Source organism: Solanum tuberosum, unplaced genomic scaffold, assembly GCF_000226075.1.
Source record: "Solanum tuberosum cultivar DM 1-3 516 R44 unplaced genomic scaffold, SolTub_3.0 scf00513, whole genome shotgun sequence".
In the NCBI taxonomy this organism is placed as follows: domain Eukaryota; kingdom Viridiplantae; phylum Streptophyta; class Magnoliopsida; order Solanales; family Solanaceae; genus Solanum; species Solanum tuberosum.
In genome coordinates this window covers 296,387-307,894 of record NW_006239433.1, presented here as the reverse complement: position 1 = coordinate 307,894, position 11,508 = coordinate 296,387, and the positions used below count along the sequence as shown (strand labels likewise).

Genomic DNA, 11,508 nt, shown 5'->3' with positions numbered 1-11,508 from the left:
TACAGGTGGTTGGTTATACGTGTCATCCAGGTCAGTTTATCGAAAAATTTTATGGTGGTAGAGGCAGTACAACAGAAACACAAGACTACTAATACAATCACTCTAAGACTACTAACATAAATATTTCCATATAGCGAAAATCACGAGTGCAATAACACATATGATCTTGATTTTTCTTGCCCGCTTTCTCTCTTGTTCATAGGATTTGATTCTTTTCAATAGACCCCATATGATCTTTTTTGCTTGAGGCGGTATTTCATCATCGTACCATCGAAAATAATCGCATCCATCTCTTCTCTACACAAATTATCAAAATAATTAAACTATGATTAGGGATTGACAACGTTTTGTTTAACCAGATTAGAATAATGATAAAAAGCTTACCTTTGTGTTTTTGCAGCAAAAAAATCGACGTCCTGTATTAAGTTGTGTCCATGAAATTTTCAATTCAGCATTGACCCCACATCGACAGAACACATTTGCATATGAAGAAGTTGAAATCGACAAATTGGACATTTCCTTTGCTGTGAAGAAGACGAATGAAGAATTTTTTTTGATCTCCAATGTAGCAGCAACAATGGTGAGATGTGGAGAAGAAAGAAATGAGAAATAAAAAAAGGGGAAGAATCTAGGGTTGGATAAATAAAAGAGGAAGATTTTGACCGTTAAGCATGTTAAAGTGTGCCAATCAAACACATCAACTTTTTTTTTCTCACTTCACGCGCTCAAAAGGAGTGCCTCACACGATAAGTGCCAAGTCAGACAGGTGTGTCTGATAGGTACACTTTTTGAGTGGTTTAAATGTTCAATAGGAAGGAGTCCTTGTTAAGGTGCCTATAAGGAAAATCCTTACAAGTTCAAGGTGCCGCTTATGTGTTCTGCCTAAAAATTAAGTAAAGGTAGGAGAGAAATAACAATGTAAATAAAAAAATAGGATTCACACATTTTTTATTAAAAAATAATCCCTCACACACCATGTCATACTTGTGCCTCTACCACCATAAATTTTTTCCGATTTATCCCTTTCATCAAAATCCATTCATTTGCCAAATCTCCAAACTTTCTTCATCTTCCATTTTTCTCAAATCCATTCAACTGCTGCAATTCTCAGGTACTTCTTTATTTTTTTGGTCTCTTAACCTTCAATTTTTTCGTCATCATCATTTTTTTTCACTATTTTTTTTCTGATTGAATGAATTTGTAAAGTTTCGTATTTTTTCCTTTCAATCCTCTTCATCTTCAAATTCAATTTTGATCTTTAGGAAGAATAACAATTTTTTAGATTTAGTAGAATGGGTTTATTAAATAAGCAAAGAACAAAAAGAAGATGGAGTTTCTTATTTACTCCTATGCATTTGACAATTAATTCTATGAGGTTTTGAAGTTTTGGTCGTTATTAGTTTTACATATATATAGAAGAGAAAATGGTCCAAAACCCCTCCAACCTATATCCGAAATTCCAACTACACACTCCAACTTTACGGGTGTCCTATCACTCCCTGGACTATTTAAAAATGAAATAAATAACTCCTGAAATGCTGAGTTAGCACGGAGAGTGCATTCGAGCTGACTATTTTTTATCTTATTTTTCTTTTTGATCGTTTTTTCTCTTTCTTTTTTCATTGTTTTCTTTCTCTTTCTTATTATCTAAGCTATTTTTCTGATCTAAATTTTGCCATGGTCGGAGTTTGAAGATTTTTCGGCAATCTTTTTTGGAATTCATCTCCTAATTAATTTTTAATCTTTGTAAAGAATAAATTTGTAATCTAAACCAAACCATCAAACTTTTTCTTCTCTTGATAAGATTTTGTGTCTTTACATAACAATGTTCTTAACTTTTTGAAGAAAGATACTTTTTTTTTACTGTTGAATATAAATTCAACTACTTTATATACTAAAGAGGGTTTAGATTAAATTTATTTGTTATAGAAGACTAAACTTTGTATTCAATTTGATTGACAAGACAACAAATATTTTTTGGGTTAAAACTTTGAGCAAGTGAAGAAAGTGAAAGAGTTAATGGTGAAGAGATGGAAGGTGATAAAAGGCGGAAACCAAGGATTAGATCTCTATTCAAAATCTGCCGCCGCGGATTGAAGAAAAGGATGGAGGAGGCGGGGTTGAAGAAAAGGATGGAGAAGGTGGCAAGTCTACATTTCTCTACAACTACACTAGGTAATTAAATCTTCACCAAAAAAAAATAAAAAATCTCCCAAGTTGGATTCAAATCCCTCAATATTATTTTAAATCGAAACTTTCACAAAGAATTAAGGTTGAAAAATAATTGAAGAAGAAAGGATAAAGAAGAAGGAGAAAAAATAATTAAAAAGGATTAATTGGTGAAAAACACGTGTCAAGTGCGTGGTTATTGCGTTTTAAGTTGGAGTGTGTAGTTGAGATTTCGGGTATAGGTTGGGGGGGGGGGGTTTAGACCATTTTCTCTATATAGAATTACAAAAAGTTTTCATTTTTTTGTTGGTAAAAATCCGAAAAGCAATCAAATTAGTGCAAATTGAAAATACAAATCTGCCAAAAATTTCAATACCCGGATGAAAAAGGTGAAGTGAGCTCAAAGAGCAATCTTGAAAATAAGAATGAATATCAAGGAATTTGTATGTTTTTCAATCAAAAGGGAATTAACTCTATCGAAATTTGAGCAATTAGTGTTAATTTGATTGAACCCTAACCCCGAAAAGGAGCATATCATCTTAACAGTGACTCTGCAGTCATAATGTTCCAAAAATGAAGAACAAGCATCCTCTATATACACATGAATAAATAGTGCATGAAGGCCATGTTCATAAGTACTCTGTGCAAAAGTACTACTATATATAGTAGCATTAGCATACATATTAAATGAAAAAAAAAATCAAGAAAATTTTCTAGGATCAGTAACATTAATCCTCCAATGTTCATCTTTAAATCCAGTTTTTCCAGCCAATTTTCTATCCCATTCTAATTCAATTTTCCTTTGCTCTGTCAACCCACAAATTTTTTGTAAACTCTCATCCATTGAGTCATGTAGTTTCCACCATGTCTCGTGCGCGATATCACTAGCATAATTTATAAATACGTTGATCACCTATGTCCCAGTTACAATCGTAGTCCCTATAACACACCCATGGCTTTAACCCGAGATAATGTATAGAGTATACCTTTGGAGGATCTGCCCCGAATAGTTGATTCTTAACGCTGACCTCATTCGAATTATTTGACCAAAAGTTCTTTAAGAAATTAACCCTTCTAGGCAACTTATGCCACCATACAAATACTTCATTAAGGAAACCTTGGTCACCTCCATTACATGAAATGATCTCTTTTGTACGTTTCATGAACATTTTGAAGGTGCAATTTGATCGCTCATTCCGGAATTGAAGATTGACGCATCGTTGCCTTTCAGTGATCTTCCCAGCCCGTTATACTTGAAGTTGAAGAAGAATTGGTCGCAACTCATTTAACAGGTATCTGAATTTCATTTATTTTACATTGCTCAATAGTTGAATCTTCTAATTTCTTCATTATTGATATTGTGGTTTGGGAACTTATATAAAGAGGAAAAGATTATAGTTTTAAAGTTGTGATTTATGCATGCCAATGCATAGTAGCTGTCTTACTGTACCTTTAAATATTCTTACATCTTAAATCAATACATAGTGTTTTCCCCAACAGATATTTAGATATTTTATTTATAGCTGTGTATTTTCTTTCATTCTTCTCATTTGTTTTTGCAGAAAATTTGACTGCTACATTTGGTCCCTGCACTATCTTTTTGAAAAGTTAGTTTGAAGAGAGGGCCCAATACTCTTATTGATATTATTATACTGTTGCAAATATACTCTACATCAACTACTAAAGACATTTCTCCTACTTCAACAGAAAGCCTCAAATGTCACAAAATTACAACGGTAATAAAGATAGTCAAGATGATTGCCGCCAACATAGTAATGGATTACTTTGTCTTTTGCGACGACTTCTGTAAATCTGTAAATACATACATAGACGGTGAAATCTTGAACATAACATATATACAATGTGTATCCATGTATTAGCAGTTTTTCTATGAAACAAACTTCAACTGCTTTACTGATTTATCAGATGTTGCCTAACAAGCATTCTTAACTATGGTCGTTTCATATGTATCGGGCACGTGCCTTCATCTAGTTACAACACATAAAATCAAAATAGATGCAAAGAATAATTTCTTACTTATGATCCAAGTTAAGTTGTGACCCAAATAATACCATAAATAATATTTAATGAAGAATAGATCTCGTCCGTACATTGGGTACTTGATGGACGTACCAGATCAAGTCATAACCTCTATAAATTGGTCCTCCCTCCACCCATTAGGGTAACCACATATTCTCTACATTAATTCCATCGCTAACGGCTGTGGTAACATAAGGCTAGGGCAAGGAGGTAGAAACTAATTTACGACTAACGGTTCCGCTTCTCTTTGTAATGATGTCTTCCGCATCGGGTATGTGCCCCTAACAATCTCTATGTAAAGTTATCGTGTTCAAGATCTTGATGTGTATTAAAGTCTTAATTTTACATGTGGCATCCGAGCCTGAATTGTTTTAACTGATAATATTAATGAATATGTTAACTAGTGAAAATAATCTAAAAGTATTTTATCGTTCTACATATATACATAGTATTCTATTTTACCGTTTTGACTAGAAAAGTATCATTGAAAATAGAGGAAAAAAAGTGAAAGAAACTTTATAATAATTCGTCTAAAATAAAGATTTGAAGGGACAAACTTATTGAAGTTCATTGTGGAACACTGTTGATTTTAGAATGACAAATTATGAGATTAATTAAGTGTAAAGATATGACATCACCTCAAGCATATTAACATTGACAAAATCACTATACGTACTCATAGTTGTTAATAGGAGTAATTCTTTACGCCTATGAACTTATACACCTGCTAAAATTTCATCGCTGTGTAAGTTTTTGTGATATTTATTGGATTTAGTTTTGTGATTTGAAATTAATCTCTTGAAAGTTTAATTTTGTCCAATAAAATTATGTTCAAATTTATTGTTGAATTCTTTTGTAGTAGCGTAATTTTGAGCTTGACTATTTAAGGTGTTTGGACTCTTGTGTTAATAAAGTGTTGTTAGCAAAATCTAATTTGTACAATTTCTGAAAAATCTTAATCTTCCCATAATGTAATAATTATGTTTTGTTTTTAAATTGTGCAATAAATTAAAGTGGTCGTTATACTAAGCAATAAATAATATGTGTGTACTTTGTGCAAAATAGTTTGTTAGTCATCGAAGTGGCCAAACTAGAGAAATTAACGTCTACACATATAATATTAATTTATAATCACATGTATTATGTTTCTATAGTTTGTTAGTCACCAAAGTGGCCAAACTAAAATGTATAAAATTATTCACATGCACAAAATTTTATGATGTTATGTGTGCATTTGTATTCATATAGTTTGCTAGTCACCACAGTGGCCAAACTAGTATGGTTATGAAAAATATGCATTCATAAAATTGTCATTTATCTATGAATGTTAATTAAATGCCTCTATTGAAAAATAAATACATAAATTGACTTTTACTATTGCCAGAACTTAAGAATTTACCCAAAGGTGAATCTATCATTCTACGAATAGTGAAAATTATGAGGTAAATTAATATTTTTAGTCAAACATATATTGTATATCCAAAGATGTTGTATATGTTTGATTAAAAATATTCAATCACCTATTGAAGATAAAAATGACATTTAAATTATGATAATGTGTCGTAGTATCTACCCAAAGGAGAATTACGATATATTTTTATCGCTTTACTGAATTCACATTATTTTTTGATTTTGTGAGCATGTATATCTATTTTGCAGTTATTCCTCTTCATTCACATTCTTCATTTGTTACTGTGTTCAATGGATTGAACTTCTCTGAATAACATGAACAAGTCCAGTTCCACTCAGGTGTGATGGATCTTGAGTTGGCTCTGCTGAATAACAAACCTACTGCCATTACCGATAAGAGCAGTGAGGATACCAAGTTTTTTCATAAATCATGGGAATGCTCTAACAGATTAAGCCTTATGTTTATGCAAATGATTGTTGCTAACAACATTAAAAGTACTATTCCACAAATAGAAAGTGACGAGGAATACCTGAAGTTTGTGGAATAACATTTTTGTTCTGTTGATAAGTCTCTCGTTGGTACACTAATGGCTGAACTCACGACCATGAAGTTTGATGGGTCGCGTAGTGTGCAAAATCATATCATCGAGATGACTAATATTGCAACAAGACTTCAGACCTTGGAGATGAAAGTGGATGACACCTTTTTGGTTCAGTTTATTCTAAACTCGTTCCCTCTTGAGTATGGACCTTTCCAAATTAACTATAACACTATCAAGGATAAGTGAGATGTTAGTGAATTATCCAGTATGCTTACTCAAAGGAGTCAAGACTTAAGAAACAAGGAAGTCATTCCAGTATGCTTACTCAAGAGGAGTTAAGACTGAATCCCTTCTCACTATTAATCAAAATGTTGGAATTAAACGTAGTTCACTAAATGAAAGTTCTGCTTATTTGTGGCATAAATGTTCGAGTCATTTATCCAAAGAAAAATTTAAAAAAATTAGTAAAGAATGAGATTCTTTCGAATCTGAATTTTATTGATCTTGATATATGTTTGGATTGCATTAAAAGAAAGCAAACCAAGCATACCAAGAAAGGTGCAACAAGTAGCACTCAACTTCTTGAAATTATACACACTGATATTTGCGGACCCTTTGATGTTCCATCTTTTGGTGGAGAAAAATATTTTATCACCTTTATCGATGATTTTTTATGTTATGAATTTATCTATTTGTTAAAAGAAAAATGTCAAGCAACCAACGCTCTCAAAGTGTACGTTAATGAGGTTGCAAGACATTTAGATAGGAAAGTGAAAATCATTAGGTCAGATAGAGGTGGTGAATATTATGGAAAGTATAATGAATCAAGACAATGTCCAGGTCCATTTGCAAAATTCCTCGAAGAACATGGCATAATCGAACACGGTGTTGCAGAAAGGCGTAATCGAACACAACATATGTGCACAATGTACTATGTCAGGAATACCTCAACAAAATGGTGTTGCAGAAAGGCGTAATCGAACACTTATAGATATGGTTAGGAGTATGATGAGTAATTCCTCATTACCCAAATCATTGAGGATGTATGCTCTTAAAATCGCTGTATATTTATTGAACAGGATTTCTAGTAAGGCAGTTCCAAAAACCCCTTCTGAAGTGTGGACTGGAAGGAAGCCTAGTTTAAGACACCTTCATGTTTGGGGTTGTCAAGCGGAAGCTAGAGTTTATAATCCACATTAAAAGAATTAGATTCTTGAATGGTAAATGGTTACTTTATTGGTTATTCAGAGAAATCTAAAGGGTATAGGTTTTACTATCCAAATCATAGTTCGAGAATTGTTGAAACCGGTAATACAAAATTCATTGAGAGTGGTGAAGTTAGTGAGAGTGTTGAACGACAACGTATGGAAATTAATGAGGTAAGGGTAAATATTCCATTGCCCATGAATGTATCTACTTCCACACCAATAACAAATGTCGTTCCTCTTGTTGAAGAACACTTTAACAATGTTGAACAACATTTGGGTGAAACACTTCAAAATGGAACTAACTCACAAGTATCTGACGTAAATGAACCACAAACAGTACCATTAAGAAAATCTTAATGAAAAAGAAAATCGGTCATTTAGGATGATTATGTGATTTATTTTTAAGACAAACAGTACCATTAAGAAAATCGGTCATTTCAGATGATTATGTGATTTATTTGCAAGAGTCAGATTTTGACATTGGAATTAATAAAGATTTGGTTTCATTTTCACAGGCCATAGAAAGCACTGAGTATGATAAATGGATTGATGTCATGAATAAAGAGTTAAAATTCATGGAATACAACAAAGTCTGGGATCTCGTTCAATTACCAGAAAGTTCTAAAAGAACATGTTCAAAGAATGTGTCTTGGTTGTACTTTTGATTGATACATTTATGATGTTTTTACACTCTCAGCTCAATTATGTGTTTCTGATATACATTAATGAATTTCTTATTTCTCATAATGGTGTATACATTATTGTTTTGAGATATTACAAGATAAGTCGATCTATGAGACATTATTGTGGACTGGAATGTTATATGTTCTATAGCTTATGAACCTAGTATGATAAGTTGCTAATGTAGTAGTATATAAAAGGAAGTATGTAGCCTAAAATTTATGTACAATCGCCATAACTCGCATTAATAGTTTGTTATATTGTGGTATGTATGATGAACATTATAGAAGAGATGTATTGTATGTGCAACTAATGTTTATGAAATATTAATGTTATATGGTCATTGAGCCAAGTGGCAGAATGTAAGAATAATTTCTTACTTATGGCCAAAGTTTACTTGTGACCCAAGTAATACCATAAAAAGAACAATATATTTTTAAACTCAATAACATATTTGTGGATTTTATATATCACAATAAAAGGGGGAAATCACATAACCTAAAGCTGAAGAAAACAATCATTCCTTTCTAGCTAGCAGCAAACAAATTAGTAATTAGACAAACAAATATAAAATACATTTGACAGCATAAACTCTTGCATTATAAACACTAATATACCATTGTATTCTCAATATAACAAACCTATAAAGAGGTCATAAGAAAAGTTCTTTAACAATCTAACAGAGATATAATGTCAGAATCAGTGGCGGATCCAGGATTTCAATGTTGTGGGTGCTCCCTTAGCTACAGTGGCAGATTGAAAATTTTGATCAAGGAGTGTCAAAATATAAAGAAGTAAAATTGTGTAGAAGCTAAGGAGTGTCTATATATATATATATATATTATTTTTAATGGTTTTTACCTAACTACACGTATAATTTTCTGACAAAGAATTGTCGGTCGACACCCCTGGAGTATATTCCGTTATTGCTTAGCTATCAATCACAAATATAAGTGCACAAGTTTAACACTTGTTATGAAAAAGGACAATCATATTTAAGCATGATAATAAAAAAAATTACAATAAAAATTATCTTGTATAAAAAAAAAGTTAGAAAAGGCCATTAGCGAAAGAGAAAAAGCAACAATCTGCATGGGAGAAAAAAAAGAGTCCAATTAGAATAAATAAGTAAGAGAAGAGCTCATTTTTAAACTAAAATTAATGTCTTTGGAGGGAATCGAACCTCTGGCAAATAAATAAAAAGAATGAAAGACCTTGAGCACCCACAATAAACCACCACGCCAATTAAGTCATTGTTCCTATGGGTGCTCTCTAATAAATTATATACAATTCTTCTTTCTTTCTATATAAATATATATAATTCGATACGAGATTAATGGGTGCTCGAGCACCCATATAGGACCATGTAGGTCCTCCCCTGGTCAGAGCTATAAAAATGTAAATGCTGACAAAAAATAAATGAATTGAACCCATGTGATTAAAGCAGAAGTCGTATACGATAACTTTAAAGAAAGTGACAAATTGCTTTACCTATAAATTTAAAACATTAAAATGATTAGAAACAACATAACAATCCATCTAGTTCTTAATGATCGATCACCATCACTTCAAGATTCTTTGATACCCTGCATCAAGTTAGTTTTACCAGTAAACGCATAATATAATAAATTGTTATCTTTGTATCACTTTTCTACGGATCATCAGAATTACAAGGAAAAGTCACCATTTTTGTAGGATCGTAATTGAAAGCTATTAAAAGAACACATGATAACTCAACATGTTAAAGTAATGCAATAACAATTCAATTACATAAAAGTAATATAATACTGTGGGAGTTTCTCTAACCGACAACCACCACTACGAGCCTAAGTGATGATACAACGTCTTAGCCACGCTGCCAGAACTGTCCTATACTTTGTTGTCATATAGAACGCCTTAACTAAGTGGATCCACTAATCTATGATAAAAGGCACTAAGGAATCATCTAAAAAGTATGATCCTTTCTACCCATGATGGTTACATGGTTTATGGAGACTTGAGTTATTATGAACTCGCGTCTGCATATTGGTGCTCAATACTACTCCCAAATATACTCAGCTCATGTGTTTTAGAAACAAAGTCTTTCTTTGATTTGAGATAATTACTCAAAACTTAGCTTAAAAGCTCTCTTGGAAATCGGTGTTTCCTTTTTTGCTCAAATGTGAAAAACATTTTAACTCTTGGGAATACTTAGTCCATGTATAATCTTTGAAGAAATAAACTTTACTCTTACTCTTTACTCAACTCAAAGCTTAAGTCTTAAAACAAAGTTAAAACGTTTTGGAAAAAAACTCAATGAACTTCTCTTAACGTAACTCTTAACCTTTTGACTTGACCCTTAACTTTCCTTGAATTGAATTATAGATTCAAGGTTCATGATCTCATGTTTATGGATGATTTAATGATGTTTAGACGTACCTTAGAGTATAGAAATCGATTAGAAAAGATAGGTACGTTGCTAAGGAAGTAGTACGGAAAGAAGGGAGAAAAGGTGGAAGAACTGGCGTTCCTAGCGCTCTGAGAGGCGCGGGGCAGCCCTTGAATTTCAGGGATTGACTTGGGGTGCTCTGGCTGGCACGGCTCCCTAGAGGTCAAACTTTAGAGCCCCTTTTGGGGCGCTCTGGCTGGGGCGGTGCCCCAGGCCCCTGCCCAGGTGAATTTTGACTTTTCTCCTTCATTTTTCAACTCTATACCCTCTATTTCAACTTGGTTCTTCCCCCAAACACTTAGAATCAACAATACCATCAATATATGTAAGATTCTACTCGAAAACACACCTAAAATTATGGATCAAACTCAAGAAACTTCAACAACAAGAACCCACAAGATTTCGAACGAATTATCATCAAGAACTCATAAGATTTTAAAAAAAAACAATACAACTTCGTTGAATTGAATCATGATTGGCGCGTGGGTCAACTAACCCAATGCTATGTGATCTCACATACCCCGTAGGGATCACCCCTTGATGAAATTCACAAGCGATTCTTGAAGATCTTGGCGATTCTTACTCCTTCTCCTCTTTTCTCCTCTTCTCTTCTCTTCTTTTCTCTTCTCTCAAAACCCTAACTCAATTTTCAAAAGCGTAAACTGACCGAATTCTGTTTTAGACCCCTAAGTAATTTCCAAAAACGAAATTATTTTATTGGGTATGGAAGAGACCAAAATACCCTTCCAAAATCAGGATTGGACTTTCCTTATCCAAACAACCCAACTTCAAATGGGCATATCTCACTCAAACAAACTTGGAATCGCGCTAACTCGGAGGCGTTGGAAAGATAATTCAAAGATATTTCCTACGGCATCTGGAAACACACCTAAATCATCCTGATCTAGGAGTTATGGTCGTTTGAAGTTGACCCAAAACCCATTCTTAACTTAACTCTTGTCAAATTTCCAGATTTTTGTTATTTCTTTCTAATTCTATCTCTTTCTAGTTATTTTAATTAGCAAGATGT

General features: G+C 32.9%; 1 long non-coding RNA gene across 1 annotated transcript; it reads left to right on the top strand.

Moving 5' to 3' along the window:
- Positions 1-1,004: 1,004 nt before the first annotated feature.
- On the top strand, positions 1,005-4,091 carry LOC102591101 (uncharacterized). The gene is made up of 3 exons (XR_368710.2): positions 1,005-1,111; positions 3,346-3,461; positions 3,732-4,091. It is a non-coding gene; the product is annotated as an uncharacterized lncRNA (long non-coding RNA).
- Positions 4,092-11,508: the final 7,417 nt, after the last annotated feature.